At 43.0% G+C, this 14,453-nt stretch overlaps 1 protein-coding gene across 12 annotated transcripts in view; it reads right to left on the minus strand.

The window, feature by feature from the left end:
* The window catches only part of EPB41L1 (erythrocyte membrane protein band 4.1 like 1), a 694,213-nt gene that overhangs the window by 272,657 nt on the left and 407,103 nt on the right, over positions 1-14,453 (minus strand). The window lies entirely within an intron of this gene.

The raw sequence follows: 14,453 nt of genomic DNA on the forward strand, positions 1-14,453 counted from the left end.
GATCATCTACTTTGGAAAATTAAAAGACTCAAGTCATCCAGGGCTCCTGGGCCCAATGGTCTTTCAAATGCCGTGTTAAGAAGCCAGCCGGAGGTTTGGGCTAAGTTTTTAAAAATATTATTTGGGAAAATCTTAGCGGTTGGAATAATCCCTAAATCATGGCAGCACGCCTATTTAATACCTATCTTTAAGAATGGTGATAAGAAAGATCCCAGTAATTTCAGGTTACTTTCTATGCTCGACTGTACAGGGAAACTTTTCACATCACTGCTACTCGATAAATTAGAGAAATGGGCGGCTAAATCTGACATATTCAACATTTTCCAGAGTGGCTTCAGGAAGGGCTACTCAACGATCCATAATATAATCATCCTGGACACATTACGCTCAAAGGCCATGAGGAAAGGAAACCCGCCACTTTATGCCCTGTTTGTCGACTTTAAGGCAGCTTTTGACTCGGTCTGCAGAGAAAAATTGTGGGCAAAACTCGAACTATTAGGTTGCCCTGAGATTCTTCTGTATTACTTAAAACTATTGCATGAGGACAATACAGTGGCCTGTAGACTTAATAACCAGGGGGATATGACCGCTATGATTCCACAGAATCATGGAGTTAAGCAGGGCTGCGTGACGGCCCCGTTTTTGTACAATCTTTACACGTATGATCTACCAGATGTCATCTTAAGTGTGCATAATTGTCCTCCTGTTGTTGGTACAACCCACTGTGCAGTGTTAGCATATGCCGATGACCTGATTATTATGGACCATACGTTTAGCGGTCTACGGAGATCCGCATTGAAGTTATGGGAATATGCTGCGAATAACAATCTAATTATTAACCATGAGAAAACTCAGGTGATGGTTTTCGCAAGTAAGAAGATTGCACGTCCTCGCCTTTTACTGCATGAAATAGAAATCAAGTACACGCAGCAATATTAATATCTTGGGGTTGAAATGGACGCTAACCCGGGCTATAATACTTGCATTCAAATGAGGCAACATCGGGCAGCTCAAGTAACGTCGCTGATTAGCCAATTTGCAAGACAGAACTGTGGACTGACATTGTACGGAATCCGCCAATTGTATACCCAGGTGTTTACTCCCATGGTTGTTTATGGGTTGGAAGCTTTGCTGCAAATGGATCTAAGTTAGCTGCAAGTTATAGAGGGGAAGTTTTGGAGAAGAATCCTAGGGCTCCCCCAAGCTATACCAATGGCATTGTTAAGATTGGAAGTGGGGGTTTCCTCTTTAGGTTCTGTCGTCCTGAAAAGGAGAGCTGTACTATATCTAAGGATTACTAATCAACCAGATAATCGGCTACTGAAAGAATTCGCCACCGAAATCTCAAAGGAAGCCACCAAATGCCACCTTAAAAAGGACACAGAAACCTTTTTGAGGACTATATACTGGACTAAGTGTGGAGAGAAGTTTATGGATCCTCAAAAAATGGCTCTATCTAAAAATATTGCCCTGTGGGACTGGCTGGAGAATTATGCACATCTGGATAAACTTCCGAAATACAAATTCATTCATTACATGCTCTATTCCTTTAAGCAAATGCAGCCGTATCTAACCCTCTGTCCATCAAGTAGACTTAGGCGACTCGTACTTTTACTGAGGGTTGATAATTTACCACTGGTATCTAACAAAAGTAAACACAATGGGGGTCATTACGACCCAGGCGCTAATTGCGCCAACTTTACCACCATGGTGTAAACTATGTTTACACCATGGTGGATGGCGGATTTACCGCCCCATTCCAAGGTGAGTGGGGCGGTAAATCCCCATTTCCCATTTTCCCTTCCCCATTCCCATTTTTGCCCCATAGGGCATAATGGGAGTGGGGAAGGCGCTAATTACGCCACCGTAAATTACGGTGGCGTAATTAGCATCATGGCAGGTTAGCGCCATGGATTTTAACGGCTGCTAAGAGCAGCCGTTAAAATCAGAATAGGCGTTAAGGGTTAACGACGGCGTTAACCCTTAACGCCTGGGTCATAATGAGGCCCAATGGTTTACCTCCCAGAGAGAGATATTGCAGACTATGTAAGGATATTGGATGCAAAGAAACTGCTAACCATGTACTAACCAAATGTGTAAACATGATGGATACTTACTTACAAAGTTATAGCAACTTTGTCTATGACACGGCAACCATAGGGGATTCTGCATTTTGGCTACGCCTTATGAACACTCAAAGTCGGCAGCTGCAGATCGCCACTTTTAGAGTATGGCTGGTAATCGAAAGAATTCTGAATATATATTTATGAATTTTTCTGAAATTATGATACCGACCTTATTATAGGTTTGGTGATTTTGGTACTTTGTAGGTAAAATTTATTATTAATTTATTAATGACTAATGAGTTGAACAATAAGTATAATATGCTTGAGTTGAGTTTAATTGTAACTGTAACTTAAATGTGTTTTTTAGTTAGACAAGTAATATATATTTTGAGACTGTTCCTAGACTATGTTTTAGCTTTAGTTTTAGTTTTAGTTTTGGTTGTTCGTATACTATCTTTAGTTTTCTTTTGTATGCTTTGTATGTTTACTTAATTTATCACTATGTGTAAAGTTTAAATATAAACTGTAACACATTATTAATAAATTATTATTAATTATTATTAAAAAGCCAACAATCAGTTTTGTAGGGTGCATAGGGTGTAGGGTAAATCATGAAAAAAGTACAATAGATGCAAGTCACCAAAAGTGCACAGGGCATTTCCCAATTCATATCATGCAGGTCCCTGCAATATATGCCAGTATAAAAACATTTTCATGCTGGCTGTGCCCATGCATTTCCGTTCAGGCTCCACCAAAATATGCAAGTATTCCCACATAAGACCATACTCATGTTCACTTTACAGTGTTTTTTTATAGTATCATTACTGGCACTGGGGACAAAACTGGCTCTGCCAATCTATGCCAGTACTCCTATGCAAGAAAATATTCCTGTTGCTTTGGTCGTTAAAAGTGACATGTCCCAATATGCAAACCTGTCCAAACTGGTTCCAATGTAAGCCACTCTAGACCCATAAGAACACTTATCATGCTAGATGCATCATAGATGCTCAGTTAATAAAAAGTCTTGCTACGGTAACAAATATACAGGCCGCTACACCAACACATCAGTCTAGCGAGATAACACTACTTATCATGCTTGCTTTTTTAAAGATGCTGAGTAATAAATGTCATGCCACAGTAAGCAATGGCTAGACTGATGGCACCAAAAGGCCATTCTACCAGGTAATGAATGACACACATGAACTTGGCCCTGCCCAAAAATACCAGTAAAACATGCAAAGTCAACAAAGGATGTGGTGAAAATTATCCAGTGATCCCCAGTCTCCCAAGGCCTTACACGCACACGCATCCCATTTCACCCACTGGTCACTCACCCATACATCCCCTCTCACATTCACTCACACTGGATTACCCACACAGGCACACACCAAACCCCACCCAGAATATTCCAACACACACACTAATCCTTTCATACTCATTCATCCACCAGTCACTCACTCATACACCTTTTCTTACCACCATCCATTGCATTCTCTACACAGGCACACACTCACCCACCCACCCAGAACATTCAAAAGCAAACCATCACATTCATACTCATTCACCCACCAGTCACTCACTCACACCTTCTCTTACATCAACTCATTGCATTCTCTACACAGACAACCACCCACCCAGAACATTAAAAAACACACATCACATCACTTCTCATTCACCCACCAGCCACTCACACCTTCTCTCACATTCACTCATAGCATTCTCTACACAGACACACATTCACCCACCCAGAACATTCAAAAACACACATCACACCACATCACTTCTCATTCACCCACCAGTCATGCACACCTTCTAATACAGCCACTCATTGCATTCTCTACACAGGCGCACACTCACCAACCCAAAACATTCAAAACCACACATCACAACACTTCACACATGCAAAATTCACATCATATTTTCTTTAAAAAAAAAGCCTTCTTACCTTTTTCTTGCAGTTTCTGTCCGTCCTTCCAGGACACCCTCCGTACTGCTCACAAACAGGAACCAGGAAGCTGTGAGAGCTTCTTGGTTGCTGTGTGCAAGCTGCAAGGAAGCCAAGGGAGAAGGGGTTGAAGCTGGACGTGGCATGTGACATGTGCCACATGTCACGGTCAGCTCCAACCCCTACTGATTGCCTTCCCGACCCAGTCTTCACCCTGATGGGTGAGGAGTGGGCCAGGGACCCACCAGACCTGGTGTGGCAGGGGCCCATGCACTGCAGGAGCCCCACTACACCAGGAACGTCTGCCCCCCCACCAAAAAAAGCTGGGGTCGCAGGGAGTCACCAGGAGTCGTAGTTGTGACCCGCTGGTGACCCCAAATGATGTCCCTGAGATTAACCTCTTTGGCCCCGTCAGACCTCGCTCTCAATGTTCATTAGCAAGTCTTTTTGTGCACACAAATCCCAAGTTATTTGCCCCAAAAGGCTGGCTACGTTGATGAAATGAAATACCAAGTCGTTTGTTGCAAAAGACTTTGTAGATGCCATCAGAAAGAGGGATTCCCAAGCCTCAATTCAGGCCCCAGCGACTAATAGCAGAAATGCAGTAAAGTGTCTAATCCGTGAACTATTCTGCTCTTGGTAACTAGTCCTTGGACGAACTCCTGCCAGAAGTCACGCCTTTGAAGCTGAAGCCAAGCCATTTTTGTTGCCAGAAGAGTCTGCTCTGGCACCACTTCAGGCTGTCTCAGCCCATCGTGGATGCTCATGCCACTGCGTAGTGCCAAGAAGAATGCCATAAGCTCTGCTCCTAGTTTCCGCCATTCACCTCGCTATCTCTGATCCCTGATGCCCTTTGGACATCGCTGTTCCCTCACCCCCTGAAGGGATGACAGAAGCTGCTGTAGATGTCCCCTGTTCGCCACCTGTGCTTAGAAACTGTAGCTGCTGCAGGGTCTTGTCGAGGGGAAGTATCCACCGCATCAAGGTAGGTGGGTCTCTGCAACAGTCCACAGCAATCATAAGAAGATTGGTGGATATGGTAAGAGTCAGCCAGCAGTAGTCCAGCATCAGCATCTTGTAGCACACTGAACCTGAATCAGCCCTCCAGAATAGCTCAATCTACGCTATCCTGCGGCGCAGTGAAACCTTTGGCTGGAGCTTTGTGGCATCTTGTGGGAGTACCAATCCAAGTCCTTCTTAACTAACCCTTAATTTGCACCAGTCGAGTGCAACGCCTCCACTGGCCTCTTCTACCAAGCACAATTGACCAGTTAATATCCAGTCCCTCGAGGTGCTGCCCCTTGCACACCCTGGGCTGTAGACCTTTCCTGTGGTTGGACATAGTGAACCTGCTTTGCTTGGGCCTAAGAAAATGACTGTTTATCTTTCTTAGACAATGACAGCCAGTGGTATCTGGGCCTGGAAATTAGGCAGGAGGGCTTTCATTCCACTGGTGACGCATGCAGGAAGTAGCACTAGGGATATTAGATGGGCTGTAAAAGGACCCTCGTGTTGCATAACAAGTCTGCATTCAGGGCCATTGTAAATGATGGCCATTGTAAATCATAACATCAGGGCAATAGACAAGTTGATGCAGGAGGCCGCTCGGAGGAGCAGCCCTGTGTTCTACTTCATTTCTTTAGATCTTTGGACGGCCTTCGACTCGAACCGGTCCATACTGTGGCTGAAGTTCAGATCATTGGGGTGTCTTGAATTGTCATAAACTTACATACTAACACAGGTGTTCAAGTATGGCTAGACGATGCCGGATCCCTCTCACCCAGGGTAGACATAAATAGGGGGTCAAGCAGTGTTGTGGTTTGCATCCCTTGTTGTTTAATCTATATCTTTCGGATCTTCCACATTCAGTATTATCCGAAAAGAGGGGACACCCTCATATCCAGCATTTTATATGCTGATGATCTGGTCTTATTGGAATGCACAATAAGTGGTGCCAAGAGCAAATAATGATGTTGCCATTAATATGAAGACGACTCAAATGATGGTAATATCAGGGGGAAAACTGCACCATGTGAAACTGGAATTAGAATTAGGGCAGATTGAATATGTGGTGGAGTTACACCTACCTGGGAAAGGAGCTATCAGCTGGGGGTAATTATCTTACCATTATTGAATGCAAAAAGCGCAAGACCCGGCAGTTCACTCATGTTATAAACCAATTTTCAAAGGAAAGTATCATTTAACTTTACAAGGCCTTGGTCATGGGTGATCTTTCGTAGCTGAACGTTCTTGAAGGCATTTTCTGAAGGAAAATTCTAGCTCTTCCACTGGCCACGTCTATGGCCTATTTGAGGCTCGAGTTGGGGTTGACCTCTCTGAAGGCACAGACAATGACCCGTCAAGGGTTATTGTACATTAAGTCCAGGTCTACGCCCAATTGACCCTTGTGTGTACATTGGGATGTAGTTGTGAGGGGTCACGGCTGGTTTAAACAATATCTAATTATTATCAGTGCCTCAATGATGAGTGTTTTCTGATCGATTGAGTGGACGCCTGATTTTGAGCACGGTACTTGTTTTACTATGCTCAAAAGTATTTTTAAAAGGAAGATGGATCAATGAGATTGGCTAAATAATTACACTCATCTGGAAACCCTGCACAAATACACATATGTGTCTGGGGTCCCTCATAAATACTTGGAAACCCAGTGCTATGTGATTAAGTGCCCGAATCCACTGGTGCACAGTGTTATACTGCGCCTGAGAGTAAACCATCTCCCTCTGCTTGTGATGCAGGGCACTTACACAAAAACTCCTAAGGAGCCTGCAAATTTGTCGCATCCGCAAAGAGCTCGATAAACTAGAAAGCCCTCACCACGCCTTAACACAGTGTGCAAAACTGGGTACAAAATGTATGTGTACTCTAGGCCATTTCCTAAGCCAGTACGACTCAATCAAGTCCGATCAGTTTTGGCACTATTGCCTAAACACGGACTCGGATTCAGACTAACTAGCTTTGTTTGGACTATGGACCAAGCTAAAACACTAACTTACTGTCTAACATGACGCTTCCTTCTTTTAGCTTCTTTCCTTCTGTCCCTCTTTCCCGCCTAGTTCTTGCTTACAAAAGACTACATGCAAGGCGCATTACTGTGACATAATGTATTGTACTGTCTTATTGTCATTACATTGTTAAATGTCAAAACCTATATGTATATTTGCCCAATGCACTTTGACGTGTGATTTATGTTTGATTGAATTTTAGGATTAAGTTTTAACTTAACTAAAAATGGAATGAAATTTGGAGTGTTTTACATTGAATACTGTGAAATTTTCTTAAGCGATTACTGTGAAATCTTTTTAATGTATCTGGTTTATAGATTTGTAAAAGTTCATTTATTTACTAAAACAAATAAATAAATTAAGTACATAATGTTCATGCCTTTCCAAGGCAGATGTTAGCACCAAAGAGGGGGCCCACCACCACCTCCGCTTCCTTTCATGCACCAATGAGGGATGGAACTGGGAACTGAATTGTGTAATGGATGGACTGTGTTGGGTTTTAGGCATTGTCTTTCTCGACTTTTTTATACCCCTGCACCTGTAGTCTCCTTATTGCAAAAAACAGTATGCCTTGCGTTTTGTGTGACTAGATCAGCATTAAGTGTGCATCCATCTTTATTCCTGCCTCTAAGGCATGATTCCTATGCCTGGTTTCTGCACAGCTATGTACATATGTGTCTCTCTGTGATAGTCGAATATGCCACCTCAGCCAAATCACACATGCTACAGCGCAGCCCGATAGCCACCACATGTCTTTCACCTATATTTCAGAGCCCCTGAATGATGCATTGTGGGCATGCAAATTAGCTGAAATGCCTGCTTTTTGTTGCAGTAAATTGTCTGTTTTATAGAGCAGTTCAGTTGTATACATAGATTTGTCACCACAACACAGACAACTTTCAAGGATGCTGACAACTGCATATACATTCCACCCCTATTAGAGATCATCGATACAGTACAGTCTAGAACCTTCATCGTCTTCTTCTTCTTAGGATTTGCCTGGGTGGATGCCGTGGTTGAACCATTGGGGTATGTTTAGCAAAGAGCATAAAGGTTATGGTGGGTTTATAAAAGCAGGAAAAAACTCTTCCATCTGAAATGTGGAAATAGAATAAGCCATTTCAGACAAGACACACACACACACCCACACAGGAGAAAAATCACATAATTATGTGAAGTACAGAGAGTAGTAACTCAATACAAATTCCACTTGTTTCACATTCAATAAAAAAATGCATGCAGTCACCACATGTATCATTAAACAACTCAATGAAGACAACCACAACCATTGTTAAATTTGTCACAACCGATTTGCATAATTTCCTTAACTTACATTCCAGTAAAACATGCCAAGGTGCATACATCCGATAACACATATTGTAGATTTCATAATTGGTAACAATAGCAGCAATGTTGGGGTTGTGGTCTAAACTTCACTGTTGGTTCCGGACAGGGTTTAGACAAGTTCCTAATACCATTTTATGTCCTTGAAATAAGCTTAACTCCAAAAACAGAGAATGCTGAATGTGTAAAATTTGCGTGCACACAAAGATTTTCTTATTACCAGTTTTATTAAGGTGTAATAAATGCTGCACAATGGTAGTTCGGAATACAGTGCTGGCTCAGCACTGCTTACCTCACGTGCAGTCTTGGGAAAGCAGTTGAACTGGTAGGGAGACTTGTTGCCACATGCACCACAGTACCAAGCCCTCCATTGCAAGCACACAGTCTCTGATTACTGTGAATGTCTCAGATCTGCCCACATACACAAGTGTTGGGCCGTACCACAAAAAACATAGGAAGTCTAAGCCAAGGGCTGGGTAAACGCAGACCGAACATACATGCTATGCCCCTCCAGCCAAAGGACACCTGTGATGGTACTGGTGAGGAGGGTCAGGGCCTACCTAAGTGCTTGCAGCCTGTACAAGCGTTGATCGTAGTGCCCCTATTAAATCCGGACAGAGGGCACACAACAGTTTGCAAATTCTCACAAGGGAGAAAGCCAGACGATGACCCCTATCCCTCAACCTTACGGTTACAGAATTCCTCTGGTACATGCAAGAGCCATGGAAAATTAATAAGCCAAAGAACATGCATTTATACAATGGGTTTGCAAAATCCTTGAGAGTTCTTCCTAACAATTAGAAGTTCGATTTGAAGCAGGTCCAGGGCCAACCTAATTGCACATCAGGAGTCAATACTAAAGGTCCTCCTTCAAGCCGCCACCACCAGGCCATATACTGGCTTATCACTGATGAATGTGCTCCTCCTCAGGAAGGACAGCCATAGAACAAGGTTGGAATAATCTCAGCTCAGTAGGCTTTGGGAAGGCCTGTGACGTTTAGATCTGCCCTACACGCGATGGTACTTAGTGCGACCAATCATGGCTACCTTTGCTTTCTTATGCAATGTTATTGAAATGGGCCGCATTACAAGTATGGAGGTGTGGCAAAATATTGGTGGTAACCGAATTACTGCCACTTTTGCTGCACCGCCATACTACGATTAAGGCCCTGGAGTTGAGGATTTACACCACCACCGCCCCCATATTCCAGTGGTAATACCGCCAGACCAAGTGGTGGTAACAGTAATTCAGTTTGGTGGTATATGGGCGGACTTACTGCCCGATACTACCAAACTCATAATGAGGCCCAATTGTGAGGCACAATAGACGCATAGGTATAAGAGCACTGATCAAAAACTGAAATGACAGCATGTTAACAACCATCTATGGGATAAAAGCCACAAGCCAGAAGATCCAATTATACTCCTAGAAATTGGCTATAGCTGGACTGTCTGCCTCCTAAAGGGGAATTTGCTTCTACAAAAGGCTACAATTTCACCAATTACTGCCTTCATGATCCTAATCAGAAAAGTGGCTTTAGCAATATGTCATTCTCAGAGAGCTCTAGGTCCAAATTGGGTTTCTTCAGAAGCAGTATTATCTGGGCTTTTGGTTTAAATTCAAAGGTGCACACCTCTACATTGTGGAGTTATTTACAAAGTCAGTGATGAACAAAAGTAATTAATCAATGCACTGCTCTAAGGTAAAAACGGACTAAAAATGTTGGTTGCCCCTTTAAAGTGGTAAAGCTATGGTGGGGGACTAATATAATGAAAACAAAGAATCCAAAAAGCTGTATAATGAATCCAAAAATTAAATCCTCCTACTAATCTAGGCTGGTATCAAAAAATATCCTAATTGAGTTGCCCTTTTGCACTAAACTTAATTGTAAGAGAGAGCGAATAACAAACAAAAAGACTAAGAAATAGTACTGTATTCCAATGAATATGACAGTTAACAAAAAGTCATGGAAACAATAAAAATATAGTGTTGTTTATATTTTAAGAATGAATAAGAAATCAACAAAAACAACTTTACAAATGAAAACAAAAAGAGAGTACAGTGATAAATAGTATATGTGTTACAGCTGTGAAATCAGTTTACAAGTCTGGAGCAATAAAGAAAATGCACTACCAAAAATGGATGAGTATGCCTCAATACATGAGGAAAATTAACAAAGTAGACAATAAATATCTAATAAACAGGTCTGCCAGTACATGAATACGGAACGAGCAAACAATAAATGTTAAATAACAGGTCTGCCTATGTAAAGTTCTACGGTAACAAATATCCAAACCAATATTGGAGAGTGTCCAGGATGTGTTAAATTCAGGGAACCTAAAGAAAGAGTTCCAACTATCTAGGACTCAATATACGTTTCGGAGGGCCACCTGTCGGCCTTCAAAATCTGAAAATGCCTTCCTCGGGGCAGAGTGGAAAGAAGTAGTCCCTAGGGGAAGCAGACAAATACACAGTAAATGTTTTTTTTAAATAAAAAGAAAATGTTTATTTCTGTTTTTCTATTTTACTTATCTACATCTCTTTACTCATCTACATCTCTTAGTAAGTTAAGTTACGGTCTAAGGGCAAGGGAAATAACTTAATTTAGCATTAAAAAACTCCTGATTAGAAATAAAGGTCCGGAACGTGCCTTACCCAATAATACTGGGGGGATTCCCGGGCAGAAATTACTCGACACAGGTCCACGTCATGGCGGGCGAGCGTTACACATCAAATTCAAAGGGTCTAGGACGGCAAACAGCTGTTCACTGTGTGGGTAAATGAATAGTGCCAATTACATTGTGATTGCCTGATTTTGAATAATGAAAGGGTAAACTAATGAACATGAACGGAGAATGCCCTGCCTGCAAATTGAATCTATGGTGAACAGAAAGAGCCTGCTGGGAACTTGTTGTGGAACAGCTCGAAACTAGGACTGGAATGTGCAACAGTTGATGATCTAATTAGACCAAAAAAATCTATTTTTAATTCTAGACTTTTTTGGGTTTGGGTCTGTAACAAATGCGATAAATAAAAAAATGTTTAGAAAACTAATAATGCTATCAAACACGTTTGGACGTGATGTCCCAGGCTTTCTCCAAACTCAGGATTTCCGTGATGGCCACTTTATTGATATTATGATTTACAGGTAGCTTTATAGAAGGCTGGCCATGCTGCGGACCCATAACATACCCGGTATAAGTTTGCATATTTTATGAGTGAACTGAAACCCATGCTCCAACATTTATACCCAAAAGGGTGGAATTAAGGTACATTTAAAAACATTCACAATCAACTTCTCTGTTTTTTCTCAAGGTACCCATTAAATCTCATCTATGTAGTGAAAGATGAGCTGGTTGAATTATTGGCATGCATATTTTGTATTCTTTGTGTGCATGACAGTGTTAAACACACACATAATGGCTGTTTCCCAAGCACAACTGGGGGATGAATGGAAACTGTGATTCTGTTTCATCTCAAGCAAAACTTCAGAGTGTATTGGAACGCAGACCACCGGGAGCAGGGAGTATCCTTCTAGTTTCCTGTAGCGTAGACCACCGGGAGCAGGGAGTATCCTTCTAGTTTCCTGTAGCGCAGACCACAGGGACCAGGGAGTATCCTTCTAGTTTCCTGTAGCGCAGACCACCGGGAGCAGGGAGTATCCTTCTAGTTTCCTGTAGCGCAGACCACCGGGAGCAGAGAGTATCCTTCTAGTTTCCTGTAGCGCAGACCACCGGGAGCAGGGAGTATCCTTCTAGTTTCCTGTAGCGCAGACCACCGGGAGCAGGGAGTATCCTTCTAGTTTCCTGTAGCGCAGACCACCGGGAGCAGGGAGTATCCTTCTAGTTTTCTGTAGCGCAGACCACCGGGAGCAGGGAGTATCCTTCTAGTTTCCTGTAGCACAGACCACCGGGAGCAGGGAGTATCCTTCTAGTTTCCTGTAGCGACTCTCCACCTCACATTTCCCCCATTTGCACCAGGAAACTTTCAGGTGCCCTGAGGAAATGCCACATCCTTGTTTGATGATAAATGATGAGGAAGCGCAGACATGCAGAGATTTTCTACAGTCAATGAATGATATAGTTTGTGTTAACAGTGGGCTGAATCTGTGGTTATCCGCCCAAAATAACCAAATACAAATGCTGAATGCTCGTTTAGAGCGCATTCGGCACGGACGAAAAAACTGAATCCCATAATGTCGAACAAGGGAGCAGGGGTTGCGGGGGTGTCCCCTGCTTCCATGGAAAGCGGGGGACAATTGACAGATGAATGCAGTTGGCATTTTTGTGATACGAACCTTTCTGCTTCGGAGTATCGTGCCGGTTTTTTTGTCAGCTCAGCATTTCAATGTAGAACCGAATCTGTGTTAATCAATTCTGACCTGTCATTCAATATTCTAGCAGGAAGTCAGAGTCGCGAATAAGTATCCTCGTCTTAAATAATGCTTTTGTATTTAATTAATGTTCTTACCTTTACAAATATCTCCACACGTGGATCAAGAAAGGTAAAAAAAAAAGCCTGTGAAGTTCTCATGCTTGGAGATTGCATAAAAATGTGATTCTAGATCTCCTTTAAATGATCATGTTACCTGGTCTTGTTAGCAAGGAGAATGGAACTGTTGTTTCCTCCATGGTCCATGTACTGAGCGAGCCACAGGAGGTATCTAATTGTGACACAGTGCAAACATATTCTCCATAGTGTGTTGTGAGCACTGCCCGGGAACCAGTAAAGGGTTTGTACTGTGCAACATGTTGGGAAAAAAGGAAACCATGAGGTATTATCCGCTCGTTTCTCTAAATAAGGATTACCCCTCCAATACGTACACGGTGCATGATCAGTAACTATGACAAAGCATAGATTTGGAGGCAGAGCATGGATTCTGAGGAGTATGGCCAAAATTCTCCAGCGATGTATGCAGACAGGAATTGTGGAGACTGCAACGAAGTCGCCTCTCTGGCATTGGGGCGAATGGCGTGGGAGACATGGGAGCCTGGTGCTGCAGACTGCCAAGCAGGGACTTGTCACATAGACCCTTGTAGACATTCTGTTTCTTTCAGGGATATTTGTGCCATAGAGTCCGGCATGCACACTGTCACTCTTTCACGACTCCATAAAATCCAGCTCTGAAACTGGCCCATAGTGAATTAACCCGTTCTGTCCCAGGTGAGCTGGGTAGTAAAGTTGGTGTACAGGTAGTAGAAGCTCAGGAGACAGAAATGCTTTGTAATCACACAACAGAGTACTAACTTGATAGCACTCACGTTCACGCTGGAGTAAACTCCATTCTAGAGACTCAGGCTCGTGAGCAGGACCATAGAGCTCCAGTGTGCTCAGCTGTCTTTGCGTATGTGCAAGAGATGAATCCAAGATAACAGCGAGCACATTTGTCAGCTCAGTTCATAGAGGCCTGCACCAAAGGTACGGGGGTAAGGACACAATGGAGAGGTTGATGAGCGGGAACATGGAACCTATCATATAACAGAAGGAATAAGGCAGCACAACTGAATCCTATTGGTCAAAGGAGGTACTTGGGGGGGAGGGTTTGGCCCTTATTTAAGGAAGTGGGCCTGGTAGAAAGATGTGGTATTTGGAGAAAGTTGAAGCACAATGCAGGCTGTGGAGGAAGGTGATTAAGGAGGACCTGGTGAATGGAGTACAAGGCAGGAGGGAAAATGACAAAGTATAGTAGGTGAAGTTGGAGAGGACGAGAAAAGACTGGAGAGAGGAGATGAAGAATCAGGAGGTGTTGAGGTGGAATTATAGAGGAGGTAAAAGAGAATAAAGGGGTGGTGAGCAGGAACAACAGGAAGAGTGAGAAGATGGTGGAGATTAACAAGGAGGTGGTATAAGGAACAAGAGGAGGCATGAATAGCAGGTGAAGAAGAGTGGGGAGGTAGTGAGGCAGACACATAGTGTCAGGAGGAGGTTCAGAGGAGTTGGGGGGGCACATATTTAAGGAGAGCTGACGAGAGAGACGAGGCGGGCGAGACTGGGTGGGTAAGACCATACGGTTGTTGAGAGGGAATACTCACACCCTAGCTTTTAGAGATGTGAGAGGAGTGGCGGATATACAA

The sequence above is a fragment of the Ambystoma mexicanum genome, chromosome 3p (genome assembly GCF_040938575.1).
Source record: "Ambystoma mexicanum isolate Mex_15411 chromosome 3p, UKY_AmexF1_1, whole genome shotgun sequence".
Taxonomy (NCBI): domain Eukaryota; kingdom Metazoa; phylum Chordata; class Amphibia; order Caudata; family Ambystomatidae; genus Ambystoma; species Ambystoma mexicanum.